The sequence below is a fragment of the Thamnophis elegans genome, chromosome 2 (assembly GCF_009769535.1).
Source record: "Thamnophis elegans isolate rThaEle1 chromosome 2, rThaEle1.pri, whole genome shotgun sequence".
NCBI classification, from domain to species: domain Eukaryota; kingdom Metazoa; phylum Chordata; class Lepidosauria; order Squamata; family Colubridae; genus Thamnophis; species Thamnophis elegans.
Window position 1 is genome coordinate 45,159,595 of NC_045542.1, and position 26,566 is coordinate 45,186,160.

Below are 26,566 nucleotides of genomic sequence, written 5' to 3' on the forward strand. Positions count from 1 at the left end.
TGTCTTTTTCCCCATGTGGAACTGAACCCAAGAAGGACATTTCTTCCAACAAAGCAAAGTAAGCAAAACAAAACCCCACAGAATTCTAGCTAAGGTACAATACTCATTTGCTACAGCTTGTTGTTTAGTTCTAATGTTGGTGGATTAGGTTTGTGCTTATTTTCCTGGAGGGAAAAAATAAGCCGCAAAAGTGAAGTCACATTAAAAAAAAAAAAAAAAAAACCAAAACCTTTAAACCTGCCCTGAGTCTGAAGGAATAAAGGACATTTTCATAAGGCTAATTAATGTTATTTGATTTTTGGCACTCCATATTTTGTGTCAAGCACCTAATCTGGAGAGACAGCTCCCAAGATTAAAGTAGGAGTAACAAATAACTTCCCCACCCTGCTAATTAGGGTACTGGAGAATCCAAACAAGTGTGAGGTGAGTTATTAGGGAATGGACAAGCACTGTCTTCTATCCATTCTCTCCACCACAAATGAATTAAAAATGAATAAAACGTGGGGCTTTCATAACTCTCAAAACCCAGTGGTTGAATTAGCTCATCTAATAGCAGGGCCAATCTTGGCAGAGCAAGACCAAAATGCTTATTCTTCCTCCCCCTTCTCCACCCCCAAACCTCCAACATCCACCCAAAGTTTTCAGACTTCATAAACAGGAGCAACTTTTTTTTCCTGTCCAGTACCTTGTCTGACAATTAAGGAAGTAGTTAGGCATGCCAATGGCATAAAACATTTCACTTTGTTTTGCCTTTTAAAAGAAAGTAATTGTTTGCTGTATGTTGGTTAACATTGCTACCTATAAAAAAAATGAAACCACAACAAGCAGTGTTTGGAATAACACACCCCCAGCCTTGCTCTCATCATGAGGCAAATAGGCACTTGCACATAACGCTCCTAAGCCATTCCCTTCCGCCTCTTTGATGGGGCCAGGATAAACCCTCAGGGCAGGTGGGGATTTGAATCAAGTTGAGCTTTGAACTTGCTGGATGTCCTTTTTGTGTCAAGGGAGCTGTCTTTGAAATTATCAGAGCTTAAAACTATTTCCCCATCTCCGCGGAAACCTGAAAAAGCGCTTAATGCTGTAATTACTCCCCATTTGACAGAATAGACTGGAGATGTGACAATATTAGTGCCACGCTGGAAATTTCGGCTCTATGTTTCCTAACCATTCTCAGTGTGACAGGAAAGAAATGGCTTGCAAAAACATGATTCAAAGAAGAAGAAAATGCGGAGTGAAAAATACCAAGTTCTGTGGTTGTGGATGATCATTCTACCATCATTTCATCAGCTTCCATGCCGGAAACGGTCACTACCTATTCTTCAGTGGTAGGATCCAAAAGGTTTTACTACTGGTTCTGTGGGCGTGGCTTGGTGGGCATGGCATGGCTTGGTGGGCGTGGCTTGGTAGGCCTGGCAGGGAAAGGATACTTCAAAATCCCCATTCCCTCCCCACTCCAGGGGAAGGTTACTGCAAAATTCCCGTTTCCTCCCAATCATCTGGGACTCGGGAGGCAGAGAATAGATGCGGGCGGGGCCAGTTAGAGGTGGCATTTACCAGTTCTCCAAACTACTCAAAATTTCCGCTACCGGTTCTCCAGAACCTGCTGAACTGGTCAGAACCTGCTGAATACCACCTCTGCTATCCTTCCATCTCCCACGCCATGGGGACTGATGAAGCTTTTTGAATGAGAAGCAAAATATTTTCTTCTTCTTACTCAAGGGGGAAAAAAAACAGTCCAGTTGCCTTTTGAAGAAAAAAGCACCTTTGAGACAACTATCACCTGGATGACTGAGAACCTCCACAGACATCCCCCAAGGAAGACTGGCAGAAGAACTCCCTACCCTCTGTGGGGCTTTTTCGAATCATGAAGCATAGAAAGCTGGAGAGGTTGCAGAAGGATAGAGGGGTGAGTACAAAAGCATCAGTAGCCTCTGCCATTTCACGTTGGCAAAAAGTCCTCCCAGAAACACCACCAAATAAAATTCACATACTCTCAGAGAATTAAGCAAAAAATCCCAAAACCTCTTTTTCAATGGAAAAAATGGTCTTTGTATGTAGGACAGAGGTGGTATTCAGCAGGTTCTGACCAGTTCTGGAGAACCAGTAGCGGAAATTTTGAGTAGTTCGGAGAACTGGCAAATACCATGTCTGACTGCCCCCCATCCCCATCTAGTCTCTGCCTCCCAAGTCCCAGCTGATTGGGAGGAAATGGGGATTTTGCAGTATCCTTCCCCTGCCATGCCCACCAAGCCACACCATGCTCACAAAGTGTTGTGGCCCGGCAGGAGCCATTGGAGCTGCCGCCAGACTCCGACAGTGAGGGGTCTTATGAGTCGGCCTTGAAGGAGGTAGAGGACCCTGGACAGGGTGTCGACTCCGAGCAGGGCAAGGAGAGACTGGTTGGCCACCAGGTGGCGGCAGAGCATTGAATCAAAGGAAATGTTCAGGAAAACATTTGGGAGTTGTTTCAGGATGCATGCAGGCGAAGGGCTACTCAACGGAAAGAACAACGAAGTAACTACAGGAGGTGATTACGAGCAGCTGATACTGATTAAGATCCTCTCCTGATTATAAAAGGGACTGTTTGTGCCACGCCCTGGTTGGAGGAGTCAACGTTCTCGTTCATGTTCATGATTCAGAGAAACCAACTTGGATAAGTGGTTTGCTGTGAGAAGCTTGTTTAATTGCTGCCAGAGAGATTATCTTTGTTTATTTTGGACTCACAGCCAACAAGAGCCTGGACTGATTAAAACATTCTTTCGTACATCTGTTTTGGCTTTCGTTCCTGAACGGAGAGGGGGGGGGTCAGAACACAAAGCCATGCCCACAGAACCAGTAGTAAAAATTTTTTGAATCCCACCACTGATGTAGAACACAAACTACAAATTGGAGGACAGATTGTGGATTTCCCCATTTACATTTTTGGAAAAATAAATGCGAAGAACCATCTAAATATAGACATGGGTATATAAATGCCTGTTTCTAATATCAACTTAGATTTAGTATGTTGCAAAGCTGCATGAGGTATGCCAGCAGGGACTGACAGGGACAAACAGGAACAAAAATGTGGACCTAGGACACGGCCAACTCGCTGCTGCCATCTCACCACGGCCATCTAGCTGCAGGACCATTCATCACTGGCAATTCCACACAGGAGAACTCAACACGAGTTATCCATCACTGTTTCTTTGACATTATATGCATCAACAAAAATGTCAAAGAAACAGTGGTGGATAACATTTTTCAGGTTAAGTTAATCCCGCGTGGAATTATCTGGGCAAGTTGTCCCACAGCAAGATGATCATGCCGAGTTTGGCCCTGGTGAATTGTCCCATTCTGAAAAAATGCAGTTTATAGGGTGGGTGGGGGAGACCCAAGAGATAGTCTTGTGCCACACAGCGCCCTATTCTACTTTTTTATGGGTCAATTAAAATGTTCTGCCTCCTTTCACAGTCTTCTACCCTCTAAGGGCCTTTGGTACATAATTTTCTTCACTGATAAAATAATCATTATTTTGGTTCATTCCACAGTCAACCAGATGTTCAGACTAGAACTAAATTTGACATTTTTGTCCACTTATTGAGTCCTTTCCAAGGACCTGGTATAGGCAGATGTTGTTGTTTGATGGTGTTAGAGGTATTATTGCAGGATGTAAGCTGTTTGTCCATGGGGATTCTCAGTCATCCATGTCATGGTTGTCACCTTGTTCAAAAGGCAACTGGACTGTTTTTTTTTTCTTTGAAGACATTTCGCTTCTCATCCAAGAAGATTCTTCAGCTCTTACAGGATGGAAGCTGTTACAACTAAAGCTTCCCTTTACAATTGACTGCTAATGATTTTTGTCAATGCTGATGGTGTTCAAGTGTTGCTCCAGTTATTTTGAGATTGTGCCCAAGGTGCCTACTGCTATTAGTACTATCTTTGCTTTCTTTTGCCACAGTCGTTCTATTTCTATTTGTATTTCTTTGCATCTTGTTATCTTCTCCAGTTCTTTCTCTTCTTTTCTGCTGTTTTCAGATACTGTCACATCCACTAGCCAGACTTTTTTTGTCTTTTTTATTGACAATTGGGTGTTACGTGGCAAGTGCAGAATTCTACAGTCCCAGAGCACTTTAACTTCCACATTTTCCATTTCTTGCTCAATTTTATGATCGTTATTATTATTAATTTAAATGCCACCTATCTCACTATCCAACATGACTCTGGAAGATCCCTTGTTAACCCACTTCAGTGCATGGCAAGTGGCAGATTGATCACACCCAAAAAGAAAAAGGTAGAAAAGGACCTGCCACCTGTCATGGGGAAGAATGTGAAAGCTGCTTGGTTTCCCTCAGCATAGAAGAAAAGGAGAATTGTGCTTTGAAAATATGTTTCCAACTTACTGCCCCTAACATCTGTTGTAAGAAGGGAGGTAGACATCTACTTTCTATCTCTTTTTTTTAAAGGAGCAATAGCACAAAGATCTGTGATGGTGCAGTGGTTAGAATACAGTATTACAAGCTAACTCACTGCTCATTGCCAGGAGTTCGATTCTGACCGGCTCAAGGTTGACTCAACCTTCCATCCTTCGGAGGTGGGTAAAATGAGGGCCCAGATTGTTGGGGCCAATATGCTGACTCTGTAAACCTCTTAGAGAAGGCTGTAATACACCGTAAAGCGATATATACATTTAAGTGCAATTGCAACATATGGTATTTTGGGGAGTATAAGACGCACCTTTTTCCCTCAAAAAAGAGGCTGAAAATCTGGGTGAGTCTTATACACTGAATACAGCATTTTTTGCCTCCCAAAACCCCGCCCCCTTCACCAAAATGGTCGTGCATAGCCTTTAGGAGCCTTGCTTCTGGGGGCTGGGGAGGGTAGAAATGTGCAAAAACAGGCCATGTTTTGCTCAATTCCCCCCCCCCCAGCCCCCAGGAGCACTCTATAAGCCTCCTAAAGGCTATGCATGCTCTTTTTTTGACAAAAAGTGGGCCCATTTTTGTGGAAAATGTGCCATTTTTTGCTCATTTTTGTCCGTCCCCCCCCGGAACAATCTACAAGGCTCCTAAAGGCTGTGTATGCCCCTCCTTTTTTTTTTTTTTGAAAAAAACAAACAGGCCCTTTTTGCGAAGAATGGGCCATTTTTGGGAGGTCTGCAGAGTACAAAAACTTTTTTTAAAAAATTGCCTCTTCAAAACCTTGGTGCGCCTTACACTCTGAAAAATATGGTAAGTATTTTCTCAAATGTTCTTTATGATACTGTAGTAGTAGACAGTAATGAAATGGGGACTCTAGAACGTTTCCCAGACGGATGTTCTCTAGATGTACTGGATGAAATACTTTTAGCAATAGCAATAGCAATAGCAGTAGACTTATATACCGCTTCATAGGCCTTTCAGGCCTCTCTAAGCGGTTTACAGAGAGTCAGCATATTGCCCCCAACAATCTGGGTCCTCATTTTACCCACCTCGGAAGGATGGAAGGCTGAGTCAACCCTGAGCCGGTGAGATTTGAACCGCTGACCTGCTGATCTAGCAGTAGCCTGCAGTGCTGCATTTAACCACTGCGCCACCTTGGCTCTTTTATAATTCCATGTGGGGTGGTTGCAACGGCTAAAGTCAGATATATCTGGAGGTATTGCTTTAGAATAAGTCAGGGCAGAAGGCCCAGTCTGGTCTTGGTATTTTAATGTAGTCTTGTTATTTCAATATGTTTGATTTAACTGGGTTTTCTTGTTTGCTGCATGGTGTCTTTGGCTGTCCTGGTCTTTCAAAGGATCTACACCCATATTAGATTGCATTCAGGTTCATTTGTTATGCCCTGACTTGCAAGTCATTGTACTAAAAAGAAAATTTATTAAGTGTGCATCTAGCTGAAAGGCAATGCAATGTGGACAGATCAGGGGTGAAATCCACTTACTTTTGCTACCGGTTTGGGCGAACAGGTAGCATTTTTACTACCAGTTCACGTGAACTGGTCCAAATCAGTAGGATCTGCAGTCCATTCAGTAGGAAAGACAAGAAGACACTTTCTACCTGGATTAGATTGACAGAACTCTGCCTAGTGAAACCAGTCTTTCTCTTCTAACTGAGGGGACCAACACAACCATTTTCCCCAGTATGCAGAGCAGCTGAAATGGAAGTAAAGCCAGCGTTGTCTTTTGTAACGTTTTCAAACACAGCAATTCTAGTGATCTGGTGGGCAGTCTATGTCATCATTGGGGGGAAAAAACTGCCTAACTCCACTCCCAGGTCCTGAGCTTTACACTTCATTCATGGGAAATCCTGGATTGAGGGCGTCAGAGATCAACTGCTTTTTGTAAATTTGCTCAGACATATACACCCTTCATAAAATAGGACATGATGGTGGCTACTGATGTTATTTCTTTTTTATATGGAATGGGGGAGAGTTTTTTTTTAAACATCAATATCTGCAGTAGTTGGAATGAAACAGTAATTTATTGATATTCTTACCTCCCCATTCCCGGTTTTAGTTCAGCAGAAGTATAGAAGAGTAGGGATTAACCTAAAATTGTTCCTGAGAGTTGAGGAAGTGAAAGCACTGGCCATGTTCAAGGGGCATAAACAGTGGCTCTCCAGATATTTAAGCTAGGATGTTTCTCATTATCTGGTAACTCATCTTTTTTGACTGGAAATGCCAGGGTTTGAACCTGGGACTTTTTGCACACAAATCATATGCTCTGGCCCTTCTGTTTTCATGCACACATTTCTCTAGTTGGATAGCCTTCCCTCTCTCACTTCCTTCCTTCCTTCCTTCCTTCCATCTTCTTCTCTTCTCCTCCCCCCTCTCTCTTTCTCTCTCTCTTTCTCTGTCTCATCCTGCAGCCTTTTGGAGTAGGATATGGAAGAATCAAAATACTGTAAGTAGTCTCAGCCTCTCTATCCCAGCCACAGCAAGGATGGAGATTGGATCCAACCCAAGAGCCAGACCAGAGGTGGTATTCTCTCCCATAAACTGACACAAAGCCCTCCGCCCTTACCTTGCATGGAGTGCCTTCTGCTTCCCTATTTGGAGAAAAGAACAAGCAGCTGAAGCACAGTTGCCTTCACAAGCAAGCACACTTAGAACTTTAGCAAGAATGGCCTGTGTTGAGCCTAATGGCTTTCCTTTGAAGGAAGCACTGGATAGCCGAGATAAAGCCATGCCTGCAAGAACATCTGGGTACTTGCAGGTAGCCTGCAGAGGGGTGAAGCTGAAAGGGGAGGGACTCTTGCTGGAAGTCCCAAAAGACAAGAGATACAATGAGGTCACATAGAAACCAAATAGAGGGGCCAAAATAATGTGGGTTTTCTTTATTAGGTCAGATTTATGAGTGTGTTGTAAAAAAGATGACAAGCCAATTCAGATAAAGGATGCTCTGGATAATAGGCTGGGGTAGGGTGGGGGAAAGGTCCATGTTTGAGTTCACCCTCAGCTGTGGCAACTGATTGGTTGTCTTAATTTTGCTTGCTCTTTCTCAACCCCGACTCATTTACAGGATTGTTTTAGGGGGAAATTTGGTTGACAGCTCTTGGCGTTCCTGGAGGAAAGGGAGACATACATTGAGCAAATAATTAATAGATAATAAATAAGTGATGAAGTAAGGAAGGCATTATCTCCCTTTCCATTTATATTGGAGCAATTATTTTAACTGAAATAATGCAGGGATGGTGCTGCCTGTGCGGAATCTTTTTCAGGTGGCCTGGAAAAGTTATCCTCTCTCCACATGCTCTTCACAAGAACGCCCTGGCAGATAGCTTGCCTGCCACAGTTTCCTGTCGCCTGATACTGCCTATGGCAGAATTTGGCTCGGGTGTGCCAAGCACGTTTGTCTGCCTCACGTCTGTGAAATGGGAAATTCTAGGACATGGACCTCATGAAGGGCTTCTGAATACAATTCAATCTTTATTTTTAAAGCATTTGCGTGCATATTTTGTAAATAATGGGATTGGGTATTTCCTATTGGGTTGTAAATAAGATTTAAATGAGTTTGTTTGTAATTTTATTAAACATTGCAACTAAAAAGAAAAAAGCTAGTACAAGTTTTTTTAAAAAAAACCAGAAAGTGCAGAAAAGAAAAAGCAGAAAGAGAAATAAAAAATAAAAAAATAAGAATATAGTAAAGAAAAGTCAGTTTGGTCTAGTGATTAAGGCACCAGGCTAGAAACCAGGAAGCTCTGAGTTGTAGTCCTGCCTTAGTTCTGAAAGCCTGCAGGTGACCTTGGGCCAGTCCCTCTCTAGGAGGAGCAAATTGTGTTAAATGGAGGAGCAAGATTTGTTAAATACCACGGTGAATTACTTGTAAAAGGAAGGAAGGGAGGAAGGAAGGAAGGAAGGAAATAAATAAATATAAAGAATGACTTCCCCTTTCATAACAATAAGTATACATAATGTTAGTAACTTATCACTTTTTTTCTTAATATTAATTTTCTTAATATACAACAAATGATCTCTTCTTCCCATATCTCATTTGTAAACAACTCTTTAAATCCTTTTTGTTCAGTTCTGATCAGCAAAATTTTCATTAAGGGTTACCATAGTAACATATTCATTTTCACGCTCATCAAATAAACCAACTTTATATTCCTTCCTTGCCTCTAACAAACTTTACTTCTTTTCATTTTTTCGTTGTCTCTTCCCACCAATTCTTCAAAGTTTTAACAAGTCTTTTTTTTTTTTGTAAATCCAATATAAGAAAGTTATCCAGGACCCATTTTTATTTATTACTTGTATATCATTTTTAATTATTAAGATATCATCTAGTTTCATTTGTATATCCAGTATAGCATCTTTTCCCATATTATTCTTATAGTCTTATAACTTTTTATAATCCATTTCAGATTGTCTCAGTCTTGTCGAGTCATGGCTTATTCCTCTTCCATAACATATTTTAAACATAATCTGTCTATAATGGTAGACTCTTAAAATTAACTTTGGGTGCATTGTTCACAAATATACTTCAGTATACTCAGTTTAAAATATTTTGCTCCATTCTGAAATAGTAAGTCAAATTTAAATGTTTTCCTTTCACTGTAATCTTTAGTTCCTTCTGGTTCCCTCTACTGTCCAACTTCAAAGTCCCATCCTATCATCTTTTAAAAATAATAATTCAGTGAAAGCATTTTCCCATGAGAAAGATTCTAATAATTAATTCCAAACTATTATTTCAAATCCAGCTGGATCCTTGGTCCATGTGTACTTTTTAAAATCAACATTCTACTCTTCCTTTCATTGATTTAAAACAAAATAAGCCCTTAAACCTATATTTAAAACTTCCTTCATTAGACTGAAGGAAACTCACCTGGTACCTAGTTACCTGGTAATGTATTGATCCAAAGCAGTGGTGGGATTAATTTTTTTTTACTATTGGTTCCGTGGGCATAGCTTGGTGGGCGTGGCATGGCCTGGTGGGTGTGACTTGGTGGGTGTGGCAGGGGAAGGATACTGTAAAATCCCCATTTCCTCCCGATCAGCTGGGACTCAGGAAGCAGAGAATAGATGGGGGTGGGGCCAGTCAGAGGTGGTATTTACTCAAAATTTCTCCTGCCGGTTCTCCAGAACTGGTCAGAACCTGCTGAATACCACCTGTGATCCAAAGGTTCCCCATAGTGGAAATGCAGTTAGCAAGCAGTGGACAAGTAAACTCAGTGTCTATTAAAGTGCTTACCATGCTTTGAACAGGATGGCTATTCCCTCATTTCCCAGAACCCTGCTGGAGACCACTATCTTGTTGTCTCCTCATGAGGAACAATTGTCGGGAGCACTTGTGGGTGATCTCAAGTCCTCACCATGTCCAGAGAAGAATTACAAAGAGCTGGTCTACTTGCTGGATTTTCATTCCATCATGGTCATCATTTCCAGTTTTAGTGGTGCTGTCTTCAGTTTGCTAGTTCATCCCTGGAAATCATGATTAAAATTTGGCAGTGAGGCATTATATTTCCAGCAGAAGGAAGAATTTCTTCTTTTTTAGAAGCAAAAATCTTCAGCCATGGTGGCAGATGTAGTTTTTATTGCCAGCTCCATCTAGAAGTTGTATTAAAATCAGTTTTTAAGATGGTCATATGGTTAATTTGGCATTTTCTTCATATTTTGTTAGATAATAGTCATCTTTCAGTTTCAGTTCCCCATGAACTTGAGTTAGGACTATATTTTCTCCAGTGACCAGGGGTGAAATGCTACTGGTTCGGACTAGTTCGGCTGAACTGATAGTTAAAATGCTACCCATTCACCCGAACCAGTTTTTCCGACAATCAGCTGTGATGCATGATTTCTAGCTAATCTAAATTCACATGGCACAGTGGATTCCCACCCCACCCCTCACTGTTTGCTTACCTTTGCAGGCACACTCTGTGGTCATATGCACATGCTCACATTACTACTGAACTGGTAGCAAAGGTAAGTGGATTTCACTCCTGCCAGTGACTGATTCATATTGGCCCTCCAGTGATGTAAGAAAATGAAGAACTCTCAAATACCACCACCTTTAATTTGTCTCTAGGGGAAAGCTTAGAAGCCCTCCTTCAAATCTTCTCCTAGCCATTAAGTCTTCACCAACTGCCTATTTTGCACCTCATAGTGCAATAGAGGGGTAATAATTCTGACCTACTTTACAGGGTTGTGGTTAGCGTTCCTGGCAGGGTAAAGATGAAACATCTTGAGCATAACAAATAAATATTAAAAATTAATATTAGCCCTGCCTGCCCACTTAATAACTGCATTTCAGAAATGCTATCAAAGCCAAAAAGCTGAGCCAGTAAAAAAAAAAAAGCTGGCAGTTGAGTGTTAGATTTGCACAGAAAGAAGAAATGAAGAGAGAGTTAAATTACTTATTTATTTACAGAAATATGTTTGCCAGTGAAGTGCGTTTCCCAAGCAGTGTATTGAGGACAGTTATGCTAGTTGCACAGACACTAGTGGAAATAAATATCCTGTATCCATAGTGTGGGCATATTTGGAGACTATTCAACTATTATTTTCATTTCTCCTCTTAATAGTAGCACTACTGCTGCTACTTCTCCTACTAGATTTTGGAGTTTGGTTAAATAACGTTATGCTAATAAAAGTAAAAGATAAAAGATCCATGTGGACTAATAGTAACTTACTGGATATAGACATGTAGTTTTCTGGCAATAAATTAAAATGATCTGCTGTTGTCTTCTTCTGGTTTTTGGCTTCACAGCATGGACTACAGCCTTGGCTGTCCTGATGATTCCTCTGTTCAAATGCTTACCATATCTAACCCCACATAGCTTTCCGAAATAGGTTAACCTGTCAGTGTGCTAGTGACATCAAATTCCTAAACAGTTGTGGACTGGACAAAAGAAAAGAAATCTAGATAAGACAGAAATAATTCTAGTGGTGAGCTACAACTTTAGGACTGTGAAAGTTCCGACCTGTTCTAAATGGTGGTCACACACTTTGCCATCTTGAGATTAATTCTAGATTGTTCCCTCATCCTTCTACTCTGAAGCCAGAAGCACATTTTATCAACTTTAGCTGATACACTGGCTGCCCCCAATCCTAGATAATAATGACTTAAAACCAGAGATTCCTTTACTGATAACCTCCAGGTCTGATTTCAATTATGTCCTTTATATCTTTCAGAAATTTCAATACATTAAAATGCTAGACAGCTTAGCTTGGTGTCTGAAATAGTCCCTAAAGACCATGTGATAGCCATTTTGAAATCTTTAACTTGGCTGTCAATTTGTTTATAGGTACAATATGAATGCTGCTTGCTATTCTTAAAAGTCCTAAATGGCTTGGGTCCAAACATCTACAAGAGCCCTTTCTCCTGCAAGAGACTTACCCACCCACGAAGATCCACCCAGGGAAGCTCACCTTCCAGTCAGTCCTGACTGGAGGGATATATGGGGTCAGGCCTTCCCTTTGATTATGCTGCATCTGTGAAATCCATTCCCCAGTAAATATGTGCCCTTGAAGATGGCTTTATCAATTGACCTACATTCTTTAATTGTTCTGGTTTTTTTTTAAACACTCTGACCAAAACAACAATATTTGTTTATTTATTCATTCATTCATTCAATTTCTATTGCTGCCCATCTCAGTCAATGACTCCGGGCAGCTTACAAATCCAAAGGTATAAAAACAATTGAACAATAACAAACATTCTAGACAACAAAATAAATAAATACACACACCACACAATTTTGTAAGATTTGATGTTTTTAATATATTGTATCTATTTAAAATGGTTACAAGTAGTCCTTATGCAACTATCATCAATGCATGCCAATTGCCAAGCGTCTGAATTTTGATCAGGCGACCATGGGGGAATGCTGCAATGGTTGTAAGTGTAAAAAACTGTCATAAGTCACTTTTTTTCCAGTGTTTTCCTAACTTTGAACATCACTAAACGAACGGTTGTAAGTCAAGAACTACTTGTACTTTTGGATATCCTATACATCACGAAGGGTCCAAAAATCAAACCAAGGCATTCATTTATTTTGGGTTTTTTTTTAATGGATCCAAAATGCATTTTCAAATCATTGGCTTGGGAAAAAATGTCGAGTGAACAACTTTCTACATTAGGGAAGAGAATGCCTTTGTGAGGGGTAGGTGTTAATTCGAGGTATAAGAAATGATACGTTTGAACTTTTCTGATTCTTTTTGCAAGTTTTAAAATATACTAGTTAAATCTATTTTATTGCTTTTGAGTGGTGGTCTAAAAAGGGATACAGCTGTCACCTGCATCTTGTCCTGTGAACTTCTCACTAATGACTAAAGAGCGGCAAAAACCTATTCAATTTTTACAAATATGGAGGGAGTGCATAATGCAGATTGTCCTTCTCAGATATCCTATCCTCAAAATGACACTATAGAGAACTACACACCAAGATAGCTAGACACAAGAACAGTTTTCCCCCCAAACTCCATCCCTCTGCTAAACAAATAATTCCCTCACCACTGTCAAACCATTCACTAAGGCTGCATTACTATGAGTCTTTTCATTGTTCCTATCACCTGTCTCCTCCCACTTGTGACTGCAGGATTGTCTTTGTATCCTTACTATTTATATTGATATTGCTTCCTGATTGCTTATTTGTACCCTACGACTATCATTAAGTGTTGTTCCTTATGATTCTTGGCAAATGTATCTTGTCTTTTTATGTACCCTGAGAGCAAATGCACCAAAGACAAATCCCTTATGTGTTCAATCACACTTGGCCAATAAAGAATTCTATTCTATTCTATATCAATCAATAATTGGAGGGATATATTAGCTGGACATAATAAAAACTTGAGGTGATTGTCAAATGGCATCCTTGAGCTACAGGTACTTAAGTTGTTGCAAAAGAAAAAAAGAAAAGAAAGACCTAAGGCTGCGTTTCATTGGGAGGAGGATGTTACTCACATTCCTGGGTCATTTTCCTTGTAAGACCTCTCTGTATTTCACCTCTACTCCAAGGCATCTTCCAAGAATTGTGTCATTCAATGGATTAAGCAAAGGACATCAAACCTTTAAACCGCTTTCTCCCCAGGCCATTATTATTATATTTTTTGGCACTCGTGTGGCATTCTAGATGCCTTGCCTCCGACAGTGATTTTGGATCCAGTTCCCCATGTGACTCAGAAATCTGGTAAACAGATCTGTTCCTCAGAGGGAGAGTGAAGGAAGAGGAAAATGATTTTCTGAAGAAGTCTCAGTGGGTGGAACTAGAAACCAGGGGCAGCTCTTATCATTAGCATTTGTGTCAGAGAGCAGCTTGAAAAAGGTAGCCAGGTGCTGGAATGTTCCCCTTGATACCGTTTGTAAATGGAAGATACAGTAGACTATCTGTCCTAGTCAGTGCTGAAATAAAATCTAACCAATCAGCTTTGAGGCATAAAATGAAGGTGGGGAAAGTAGATTTCTTTTGCCTTCTTAGACAGCAACATGTTTTGGGCCCGTCTTTGCACTTCCAAAGCCTCACAAAGGGTTAAGAAGGAAGGCAAGCAAATACATTTAAAATTGGCTGCAACCTAGCTAAGTGAAACAGAAACAGGTGTGCAATGAAAGAAAATGTGCGGGCAAGTCTATTTGTGCACATCCATTTAGGATGCTCAGCTGCTTGAAACAGGTGCACTCTTCAGGTGGATATGCCATTTCATCAAGCTTTGGGCTTCCTTGCATAGCAACCTACCCCAAGGATTCTGTCTCCAAACTTTTTATTTGGGACAGAGCCTATATCAAGTATACTGGGGCAAATTCCAGAGTCAAATGGCAGAGCGGGGAGGCATTATAAGGTGGCAAGAAGATTTGGGTGGCTCAAGGTGAGTCTGAGTCTGGATTTCCCAATTCAGTAGCCCAAATGTTTGATTAAAGCCAGGTCTGGAAGCTATTTGCAAAAGAAATAATTTTTGCCTTGATATTCAGGTTCACATGTGATATCAAGGTTCATCCCAGTTTGGCTTTACGAAGAAAATGGAGCCTTTTCTTTTAATCAACTTGTCTAAAGATATGCATTTTATTCAATTTTATACTACAAAAGGATGGTTGGGATTTTTGCCTCATCCAGAAATTAAACTTCTAGTGATCCATTTAATCTTAAGTGAACCATCCTAGATCCAAGGGTTGATGCTTCCACCTGTGCACTAAAGACAAAAGGGGGTGGGGAACAGGACAGTCTGGAACATCCTCTCGCCTTCTTGTGTTTAAACTTCAAAGCCCACAATTTGCAGCCAGGCAAACAAATTGGGAACACATTTGCAGGACATGAAGTTGCGTAAGATGGATGGTAAGGAATCAGGGCTTGGCCTGCTGGTTTTGATCAACCAGAACTGAAGCCTCAAATTGCAGCTGTTTCTGGCGGATCTCTTTGCCGGGAGCTGCAATGAAAGGCACAGAGTTGTTTTTCTATTGGATGCCTCTAGATATCATCCTCAATCCTGTAGCTGGAAATAGGTTAGCTGTGGTGGTTTTTCCCAAAGGGAGGGACCATTTTAAGGATGGGAACTTTTGCTTCTTAAGAGAAAAAGACCAGTTATTTTGTTTTAAAAGCCTGCCAAACCTGTTTAACCAGAAGATGGGATAACTATGGGTGGGTGTGTATGTCTGTGTGCAGGGTTATGGGCCATGGATATGCAGACCTCTTGTCAATAGTTTTTTTTCCCCTGCTAAAAATGCCAATAGCATTTGCTGTGAAGCTTCTATCATACCCAGACAAATTATATAAAGTAGTGTGCTTAGGCAAATAAAACTTAAGCATATTTCATTGCAAGTTTAAAATAATATTGTATGTGTTCCTCCTTTGGTGTGGTGGCACTATATCTTCCATGGTTTTCTTCCTCCAAGCATTTTCAATGACTTTTGTGTTAGCACAGAAATTCTCAAACTATATGTTGGAAGTCACAAATAGCCGAGAAAGGAATCCTGTTTTAGAAATGACAACTCAGACTTTGGAGTATTACTAACTTCAGTGAAACCACTAGTTTATTGGGTGAGAGGGAGTATAGACATATGGATGCATCATTTTAGGTTGCAGCAGAATCAGAATTTAAGAAAGGCTGCATTAACATTTTTAGAAAACTAGTCTAAAAATATTCATTAGACATTAAACTCCATTGACTTACATAGCAAGTATTAATAATTTCTCCAATCTGCCCTGCCATGTACTTGTCTGATTGTAACACACCTCTCAAGTATCTATGTGCAACTTTCTTTAGCTTGAGAATAATTCTGATGGGAAGATGACTCCCTGTTTACAGGTGGGAAACCTTTGAAATAATTTAGGAGCATTCAAGGGAGGAATAAATGAAGTAGGATTTACATCAAAGCGTATTCAGAACCAGAGCACTACAGTATTCCCTGCTCATTGGAAAGGCATTGCTTCTATAAGACAAGAATTGGGAAATAATTTGAACCAAGAATCAGATTTACTGCAGGAATCTTGGAATTGCATGCTTTGAATGGGTTAGGCCACAGTTCAAAACAGACATGGGTACCACATTGTGTGGTTGCCTCTGCCTTTTCCAACAGTCACATCTACGTTCTTCATTCACTCAACCACAGACACTGGAAATATTTATTAAATTTGATTAAGAAGACTATTTTAAAACTTCATTGCAGAATAAAGATGACTTTTTGAGAGGCATCCTAACTTTGGAAACTGGAAGGTCAATATAGGTTTTTGCTACATGATCACTCTGGATGCCCTGAAATCTACTACTTTGTGGATGTTCTCAAATTAAATCAATTTAATAATGTTTTATTAAATAATAAAAAATGTCCATGTAAAGAGAAGTCTCATAATGCCTTAACTTTATCTGTGCATCACAATAAAATCATAATTATATCCTCGTGGAATTTGGTGTACAGTCATAATTTTGTGCTTCAAGCAACAAACTAAAATAGTAGAGCTGGGAGAATCAAATACTGGGTAGGAAAGACTCAGGTATCTTACCACAGCATTTTACCCTAAAAAAGATACAATGAAACATAGTATAAGTGTATACTTCAAGTCTGTTTCTGAAGTTTAAGTATCTGGCTATCCCACATAATTTTCCAATACTCAAAACAAATTAATTTAAATATAAAAATAATAAAGGCAAGGGGAAAAAAAATCAAATATGCCCTGAGGTTGAGGAAACAGAATAACATTGGATGTATTTAGGATAGATTTAGAGTTGTATCTTCAAAGAAGAGCTGTGAAAATCTGTAGAACCAAGAGCCAATTACAACTGTTAATGCTAATCTCAAAATGAAATTATTCAAATTAATCAAGACGACTTATGACTGGGATGGGGGGGGGGGGGAGAGAGAGATGTCTTTACAATGAAAAAAAAATGACGTTTATTTTTATTAACCAGGAAAGTAGCAGTCTCTTTTGCTTCTTCACCATGTCAGGAAAGAAAGGGCATGGTCTTAGAGATTGGGGAGCAAAGGAACTTTACAGCTCTCTTCATGTTGAAGATATATGTAAAAAGTGGTGGATTTCTTCTAGAAGGCAGCGTTTCTTTGTATGTTTAGAACTGGCACCTCAGCTCAGGATGTGTCCTAAGTGGTGGTGGTGTGGAGGCGGGGTTGGATTTTTTGTTTGGCCAGAGGAAAACTAGAAGAGCTGACTGAAGCTGTGGCCTTCTGCTGGCATAGCCAATAAAACCTCTTGGGCTTTCCCCTCTCCTACACACAAGAGTGGACCTGCTCTGGCTAAGTCTTGAGATCTTCTTCCTCCTGTCCTGCGAAGCAGCAGCAACAGCAGGAGCTCAGGCCTCAGAGGGTTGACCATTTTTTTGTTTTTTTTAAGGAGCTTTTGTATGTGTGTTTGTCTGAGTAGGGGCAGAATCTAAAAGACAAACGGTTGGGACCAGCGCAGGAGGAAAAGGATCAGCAAAGAGTTCTTGAAAGACAAGTGAATAGGCAACTCAGGATCCCTCCAGGTTTCAGCAGAATCTGGAGCCCATCCACCTTCCTTCTTGACTTCATTCAGTAGGACTACAGGGCAGGCAGACAGCTGATAGGACTCTCTAGCCAGGGAGCTTAACAGCATCTCTCCAGTGCAAATCTGCCAGGAAGCCCCTCCTGGCTGTGTGCTCCCCTCCCTTCTGCCCTCCCCTCCCACCCAGCTTCCAATTCCACTTTGTGTGCTGCATAGAGCTCAGCATCAGCATGAATCAATAACAGCAATCTGCAAAAAGGAGGGCCGGTGCCTACATGTGAACTTTCCTGCGGACCTGCAAATTCTTAGCAAAGTTGTCATTTCTTCTCTAAAACACACCTTGCACATGCATGTTCCTGTACCAAAATGTCCTCCACTAGGGTTATTTATTGCGGTGTTATCAAATTAATAAAAATTCTATTCCCCTCCCCCCAAGAAAAAAGAGCCACCCGGGCAACATTTTAAGATTTTAATCGTCTATGGAAGCCAAACGGTGGGAAATGGAGAAATAAAGTCAGTTAATCATAATCATAAAGGCGCTCCAAATTGCAGAAGACGGCGAGATGGAAGCATTCTTGTTTCGTGTAACCTCACAATCGTATGGCTAACTTTCTATTAAGTGTTTGTGGCAGGTGAAATTTAGCGCCCCCCCCCAAAAAAAAAATCGATGTTCAGTTCGTTCACCTCAACAGGGGCATAAACCCGCTTCAATCGGTACTTCGCCCATAACGGGGAAGGGCGAGAGCGCAGCTCAACTGAGGGCAAGAAAGCGCGCGGAGTCAGTCCCGCGAGCACGAAGGCCTTGTGCCTGACCAGGCGGGGCGTTTTCTCGGAGAAGAGGCCGGTTCCTCTCCAGGCCAACCGCGGAGATCCTTTCCGCCTCTCCCTTTCCCAGCCGCGGGATCCTTCGCAGGCGAAGCGTCCGGCGAGGCTGGGGATTCCGCGCGCGGCTTCTCAGGCGCTCGTCGCTTGCCTCCGGGCTACAGATCACAGACCTGGTGGGCGTCCCTCGGCTGGCTCGTCGCTCAAGCAGACAATGCTGCGCTCTCCCGCGGCGGGAGAGACGGCGGTGGTCAGGCGCGCCCGAAGCCTGGCAAGGCGGCGGCAGCAGCGTGCAGAAAAGACTCGGGCGAGCCTTCGAGGGGCGCGGCGGGAAAAAGCCCTGCAGCTCCAGACGACCAAGTCGGACTGAGTCGGCGCGCTGCAGCCCAGCGGGAGAAGGGAGGGAGGGAAGTAGGGGTGCTGGCCGTTAGACCAAAGCTCCCCACCTCCTCCAGGAAAGCAGGTTGCCTCCGCGGCTTCCTTTGGGGGCTTCTCGGAAGCATCTGGCCGGCTACCGTTGGAAAGAGGCTGCTGGGCTGCAGGGTCTTTCGGGGGGAGCTGGGGAGGAGGGCGGGAAATGGTGTGTGTGTGTATGTGCGTGAGAGAGACAAGGGAAAAGGGCATCAAATCTTTCGGCCTCGTGGTACTCGGTCTACCGGGTTCTCTCTGCGCTCGGAAAAGAAAGATGTGGGCCGTGAGGCAAGATTTGCACCAAATCTTTCTGCAAAAGGCATTTTAAAACCTCTACATCGAATGATTTTGTCCCCATTAATTCGGGCGGAAGAGTTTCAGACATTGCTTTTAAAAATCCACTGCACTGTAAAAAGGCATCCCAATTTGCACCTTTTTCAACTGTTTTTTTAAAGATTTCTACGCCCTCTTCGTTCTTTTAACAGTCTTTTAACTCTTTTTCGACACAAACGTGTAAAGAACGTTAGTTGAAACACTAGGCCGGTATTTTTTGAAAATTCTCAGACCCGTAGGTTACCCCCGCCTCCCAGCCGAGTTGTGATGGAAACGGAGAGGCCAAAATAACGCTGTTTTGCTGGGTTCTCCTCGGATCCCTTTAAAAAAAGGCCTCTCCGTCTCGGAAAACGTAAATGAGGCGTGGAGAGAACGGTTTTTTTCTGCACGCTTCTACTATGAAAAAATAGAAACAGGCACCTCCTGTAACTTTCGAAAACTCAGGACAATAACTTTGTTTTTACAAAAGGCTTTCCTCATAGGACGCTGTGCTTCCACCACGTTTAAAATGGGATTGCCACCTTTAAAAGGAAATTAAAAACTAGGCTATTCACTAAATTTCGCCCGCCGGACTGGAGCGGGGTGGGGGTGTTAGGGGCCTTAATTTCATGACACTCAGAAAAGTCCGAGTTAATTTCACTCAACCCGCCCGGATTCAGCTGAAAGTGTCTCGCCCGCCCCGCCGCCCTTGGAGCGGGCTGCGTCCTGATGGCACGGGCCCCTCGATTTCTCTTCCCCACCTCCACCCTCCGTCTACTTTTCTTACTTTAAAAATTATATATCTTCATGTCACAACCGTTTTCCCTTTAAAAGCACAAACATCCAATTTGGCTCAGTGTAATAAAATCAGCCGGAGATCCTTAAACGCTACCATTCCGCTGAATTAAGTTGTGAAATCTAATCTATTATATCCATAAAGGAGAATGCTTTCATTGTAAATTCAGGTTATAAAGAAAAACTCTTACCTGAAGCAGTGGAGTCTTCCACCCCCATCACCGCCGAATCCCCCCCTCCCTGTTCGTATTTGTTACTGGATAGCTTATCAAATTACTTAAAAACGCCGGCCTCCCTTTCCCCCCCATATCTCATTGGAACCAAAATTAAATGTGGCAAGACGTCTCTTTTAACAGCATGAAAAGGTCATAAACTGAGAACAATAACATGAAAAAACATAAGATACGAAATTATTCCAGCCCCTCACAAACGATGTTCTGTGATTAATTTGGAACTCAGCTTTCCAATATCTCAGCATTCATTTAGTCAGTCAGTCAGACACACACACAAACAAATCAGTTGGAAAAGGGCTGGAATATATATGGATCTTCACCCACAACAAAGGTGGAAATAATTTTCCGGACCTAAGAATGTGGTGAAACCGCATGGCGATGTAAGTGTGGCTACCAATGGAGCTTCCAGACCGCAGACAAAAAAAGGGGACCAATTTTAAAAAGCAGCACTCCTGAAAATAAAAGTATCTTGGAATTCTGAAAGCCTAAAAAGAATCAGGGAATATAGAAGATAATTAGGGGTGGGAGGGGGGGGGAGAAGGGAGGCAAAGAAGAGTTGAGAACCCCCCTCCCCTAATATCTGAATAGACAAAAAAGAATTCCAATTTGGGACCACTCTTTTTAATAAATTTCTGGTAAAAAGTAAAAACAACACCCAAATACATCCATAGTAAATATCCCTCAAAAAGAAATTTAGAAATACAGAAATTTACAACACAGAAGAAAAGAATCCTGCCTGGAAACTCCAGATCAAGGCATAAGCACAAAAATAATTATAAAGCAGATCCAAAGTTTCTCTATGAAGGAGAGAAAGAGGTGAAAAGTGGGGGTTGGTGTCTGTTGGATGTAGCTTTTGTCAGATCTTGGGAGATTTATTAATGTGTGGCTAATGTCCCCAGTGTTTTATCCTCCTAAAGCCCTACCCTATTTCCTAGTCTAATCTTTTATTTTCATCTAATTATTTTTTTTTTGCACTGCCACTTCCAACAACATGAGGCAGAAAGAGAAACAAGAAAAAAAAAGGGGGGGGAGATGAACAGGGAGGCAGACAATCACAACTCATCTTAACATTGAAGTCTAATACCCAGTTACAGAAATCTAACCAGTCTCCTGGAAACAATCCTGGCCATATATAACTGGGCTAAAAAAAGGAAGATCATCAAAATAAATTTAAATAGAGGGGGATAAATTTAAATAGAGGGTGGTGGGAGAAGCAAGATCCTGAGCCCAGGATAGGCAAGTTATGCAGTCAGGAAAATCTCTAAAAAGAAGAGCACTTACTAGCCAAGGGCAGGCAGCAAAATCCCGATTTCCTAAAGAATACCGGTTCAAAAACTTGGCAAAATACTTGCAAGGACTGAAAAATGGAAAGCAGAGACTGACACAAAGAAAAGGGAGGGTGGTACAGAAACACCTTTTCTTCATTCTTGATAAATGTTTATCGAAGAAGGAAAATGTTTGTGGAATAAGGAAGGGTTCGTAATAGTTTACATGCATGGTTCTGAAGAGCAAGGACAAAGTTGCAACCCTATACAACCCAAAACAATATTTTATATGTATTTCCCTCAGTTAAACGCACCCAGAAAATGTGTTACTTTTCAGGGGGAAATAAAAGGGCGGGAGCCACGGAGCCATCATTTGAACAAAACAAAGCAAAGACCCGTTAGCTTCATTTGCATTCTGGGTCAAAAATATAGAGTGGGAAAGTGGTGTTTTTTTTAAAAAAAAAATCTACAATCTCATCTTAAAACTGGAAGCAAATTTTACTCAAGTTTTTAACTTGTTTTATCTCAGCAATTGGATTCTATATATGCTCTATTCGAGGATCAATTCTCATTGAATGGGGGGGGTATGAGGGAGGGTTCCCCCACCAGAAACTATTTCGAATCGAAACTGCAGCTCTTAAATATATCTTTTTAAATTCAGGAAGAGATGAAAAGCAATAAACATAAAATAAAAACAATTACTTGCTTGCAAATTTTCAAACGTTACACAGTTAAAAGAAACAAAAAATTCCACTTAGTTTTGTACTTAGAATGGGGTTTTTCGTCTGGATAAAGAAGAATTAAATAATCTGAACATGGCCCAGTCAATTCTGTTGCAATAAAATATTTTTATTTTAATATGGTTAAGCAAATACAGTATTCTAATTGAAATGTTTTTGTTTTGTGATAATGTACATTTTAGTAGACTGCCTGCTCTCAATTTACAAACACTGAAGAATTCTAGTAACGTTAAGTATTGGTGAATTTCAAATTGAAATACACTTGAGCAGATTTTTCCTTGCCATTGGGAAAGAATATCTCGAAAACATCCAAAAAGTAAAATAGGCTGAAATATTTGCAAATTGTGTTGCTATTGCTGGCCATACAATTATTTTTATTAAAAAAAACCTGGAAACCAACTGTGGGCAGTTTCCAAACACAAAAAGTGAGCATGAATGAATGCACTGCATATGAAGCCCAACTATTCTGAAAGTCCTTTTTTTAAAGGAATATTTACACAATATTTTTCTTTCAACTCACTTATTACCAAGAATTTAAAATTAAGAATTAACAGTCTTACAGAAAATTATACCCCTTTCTCGAACAATGTACCTTCATTTAAATTTAGGGAATCTCTAGGCTATCTAGAATGCCAGACTCTCATTAAATCACTTCTGTACAATTTAAGGAAACTGTTTTTATATTTAATACATTGATACACTCAGCCTATTTACAGATCTATTTGCATTAAACATGCGTCTTGCAAATATTTTTACTTTTGTTAATCACACAGGCAGCTTTCTTTACTCTTGTTTTTATCTGAATCATTTCTAAGGGAAAGTGAGGAAAATTAGTAGATCAAAATGTCCACTCTCATCTAAACGTTACAATTTATTTATATCTTGTTAGCGTAACCAGCAATGCAGAAACTGAAAATATGGTTCAAAATTTGACCAGGCAACATCCCAAAACCAACATTTAGGGATTTAAAATACACATATACTATCCAGATATGGATAGCAAAAAACCCACAAAAACTATTTAAGCCAGTATTTTACAAAGTGGTCACTGTTTTTAAAAACAGTCAAAAATATTTTCGATCACCAGCATTAAAAAAATTAAAATTCTGGTTACCGATGCCTACTGCATTCTTGCAATTGTAATTGTCTCTTTTGCATTCGAATATAATTCTTACATCGAGGCGGGATTAGAAAATACTATATTATTTCGCATTATGGCCGTATCGATTCGCAGTATGAAGATCTTGGGTAAAAAAAAAACTTATGGAGCCCTCGACTTTAGTACTTTAAAAATATTTTTTTCAATTTAATTAATATTAAGGGTGTGGATGATTATAGGATAGGGAGAAAGATATATTAAAAAAAAACCTACGTACCTGCAAATCCAGAGCTCCAGGACCGTTTCTTTCCCTCCCCCCCCCGCCCCCTCCAAGAGCTATTAACACAAAGAGGTTCGGGGAAAGGCGGGGTGAAATCTGCGCGAGGTGGGGGCGGTCACCTACCCTTTTCCCCACCCGTCCTGCCCCAAGAAAACATGCAAATCCAGTGCGGATTCGCTCCGCAACCTCCGAACGGGAAGGGCTGCTTTCTCGTTGGGGTAGATAGCCTCCGGCTAAAATATTCTGCAGCTCCAGCTGGGAGTGGTGAGAGCCGAATTGGAAGCCGCGCGGATAATTAGATCTGATCCGACCCCTCTCCCTTCCCATCACCACGTGTTCGTGCAGGCCCCCCCTTCGCCTTCGTACATCCGGGCATGCCAGCCTCCTCGGCAGCTTGCAAGCGCGGGGGTCGGCCGGCCGCAGGATTGAGACTGGATCGCCTGGATTGCCGGGTCTTGGTTCCTCCGATCCTCGATCGCGGAGCTTGCTCTCCATGCACCAGAGCTCCTAAATCTGTCCTAACCCCGATTTCGTTTTGGAGGGAAGCGAGGGGGGAGGTGTAGGTTTCCGAAAGCTTGCGAGCCGAGAAAGGATTCTCCAAAACGGTTCTCCTGCTCTTAAAGCGGCCATTCTTCGGTTTTAGAAAGCGACCAAGGGACGATTCCTCATGGCCTCTCTGAAGCGTGACAATGCCTTCCCAAACTCTCCTTTCCTCAACCCAAAGCAAAAAGTTCTCTGGAGCAGCCGATCCCCTGCCAGCTTCTCCTCCGCCTGCGCCTGGCGACGCTTCCCCATCTCTCCTCCACGGCTTCTTTCTCCGTTGCAGAAGGGAAGCTGCTTTCGCGTTCCCTCCTCCCTTTCCCAGGCTTCACGGTCTTTTTTGCCTCTGTCCTCAGCGGCTGCATCTTAGCTGCAAGAGCTCCTCAGGATCCACGCCGACTTCTTCAGGGCCAAAGGAGAGGAATTATCTTTCGACTATGTGCAATATATAATAGATCATAATAAATAACGATCCCGCATTGGACGCGGCCCGCCTTCTGCTTCGGGTCTCACCCCCAGGGACAACGAAAGGAGAGAAGCAGCCACGGATCTGCGGGAAGGAGCGCCCGGGGCGGGCGGGCAGGCAGGCGGGGGAGGGAGGGAAAGGAGGGAGATCCAGAGAGAGGGGGAGGCTTTGCTGGAAACTGCCTGCCCTTCCCCTCGCTGGAGGTTTAATCAATGGGGACGCTGTCGCCGTTCTCTTAAGGCGGGATGGCTTCACTCAGGTCCGCAATTCAGCTGGAACTGGCACTGAGCGCGCGCTCTTCTTCGGCCTGCCGGGGAAAGCCGGCTCGGAAATTCCTTGGCGCTTCTCCCACCCTTAAATGCAGACAGACCGAACCTCCGGGGCCGCTCAAGAGCCCGGAACGCGTGTCCACCTTAAATCCCCGCCACCGCGCTTTTTCTCACCCATTCCGGCGCTGGGCCAATCAGGGAGACGTCTCGCCTCCCTTGAATGACTGAGCGCGCGCTCAGTGCCAGCTCTTTGTTTGCGGAGGAATGATCGAAGGGGAGGCCCGGCGTCTCAGCCAATCAGCGATCAGCCCTTGCCTGGGTGTGCGTGCTCTGAAATTCCACTTTGCCGCTCCGGGGATGCCCTTGCTATCCGGCCTGGAATCTGCTGTGCTTTGCTTATTTATATTGGCCTTTCAAACTCACTCGGCTGTCTGTCTGTCTGTCTAGACTAGGGCAATAATGTGAACAGATCTGGAGTGAGATCTGGAGTGAAATTTCAGGAGTGAAATCCAGCAGGTTCTGACAGGTTCTGGAGAACCAGTAGCGGAAATTTGAGTAATTCGGAGAACCGGCAAATACCACCTCTGGTGAGCTCCAGAGTGGGATAGGAATGGTGATTTTGCAGTATCCTTCCCCTTCCAGGCCCACCAAGCCACTCCCATAGAACTGGTAGTTTAAAAAAAATGAATTTCACCACTGTTCCAACGGGAATTATTCCCTGCTAAATGTGCATAAATGTATAGCCTTAACTAGTGAAAACAAGAAGCATCAAAATATGATATTTTGATTAAATAGAGTTGGAAAGGACCTTGGAGGACTTCTAATACAACCCCTTGCTCAAACAAGAGACCCTATACCCTTTCAGCCAAGCGGTTGTCCAGTCTCTTCTTAAAACTCCAGTGACTAAAACTTTTTTAAAGCATCTGAATAAAAGTATATAATTTGATTTCCTGTGATGAGCAAAATAACAATAAGTAAATATTTCCTTGCTTTTTATGTTTATGTTATGACATTTTAAAAACAAGAAATGGATTAATAGATGATATATGGCTATATATCATGCAAAATCCAAAGAAACAGTATTGCAGTAATTCTGCTTGCTTCACATTCAGTAAATCTATCACAGGAAACTTGAGCATATTTATTGAGAAGTAAATCCCATTAAGTCCTACAGAACATGACTTCCACTAATTAAACAGTAAGCTGAACTGGTTTCACTAACACTTATTCTAAAATAAGGATTCATGGGACTGGAACTTGAATTAATTTAGGGCAGCCTCATCGGAAAGAAGCCTTTAAACAAGTGACAGCATCTTGTCAACTTTTCTGGAGCTGAGCAGGGCTGATGTGATCAGTACACAAATGGAAGACTATTTTGGCAATCCCAGAACTTCTGGCTAGGCTAGTGATGGCTAATCTTTTTGTCATTGTGTGCCGAAAGTGTGCACCGGTGTGCACGACACCACACACACATGCACCCATAATGCAATGTGTGCACAACACCCCCTGCGTCCTGCCCCCCTGCGCATGTGTGCATTTCCATTTATGCACTTGCAACCTGCTGCGCTCCCACAGCCACGCACCACATGTGCGCATGACACCCGCCCCATGCCCTGTTTTTGGTGTAGTAGGCCTCCCTGCAGCCTCCTGGGAGCAACAACTGGCCATAGGGTGGGTCGCATCGCCCCCTGCGCTCCCGCCATGCATGCACACATTTCCCACATGTGCCCCACCCCCCATGCATGTGTGGCAGAGACCTGAAAATCAGCTGGCCAGCAAGAGGCACATGCACGGTGGAGCGGAACTGGAGCGGCTCGCATGCCTGCAGAGAGCACTGTGTGTGCCACCTGTGGCACGTGTGCCATAGGTTCGCCATCAAGCGGCGAATGCAATTGAAAATGGCAATTGAAAATGGCAATAGTAAGATACTTCAATGTTGCTTTCAAGCAAAGAGTGTGGTTGTGTCCATTA

General features: G+C 42.1%; 2 long non-coding RNA genes across 3 annotated transcripts; one reads left to right on the forward strand and one right to left on the reverse strand.

The window, feature by feature from the left end:
• LOC116504126 lies at window positions 1-12,136 on the forward strand. 2 transcript variants are annotated; one of them, XR_004254773.1, is made up of 5 exons: window positions 19-58; window positions 1,106-1,328; window positions 1,723-1,909; window positions 10,326-10,380; window positions 11,703-12,136. It is a non-coding gene; the product is annotated as an uncharacterized LOC116504126 (long non-coding RNA). The 2 variants fall into 2 exon arrangements; XR_004254772.1 differs by having other exon boundaries at window positions 1-1,328.
• Window positions 6,970-24,815, reverse strand: LOC116504127. Its single transcript, XR_004254774.1, has 3 exons — window positions 23,318-24,815; window positions 9,653-9,882; window positions 6,970-7,525 (listed from the first exon to the last, which is right to left on the reverse strand). It is a non-coding gene; the product is annotated as an uncharacterized LOC116504127 (long non-coding RNA).
• Between the last annotated feature and the right edge of the window lie 1,751 nt (window positions 24,816-26,566).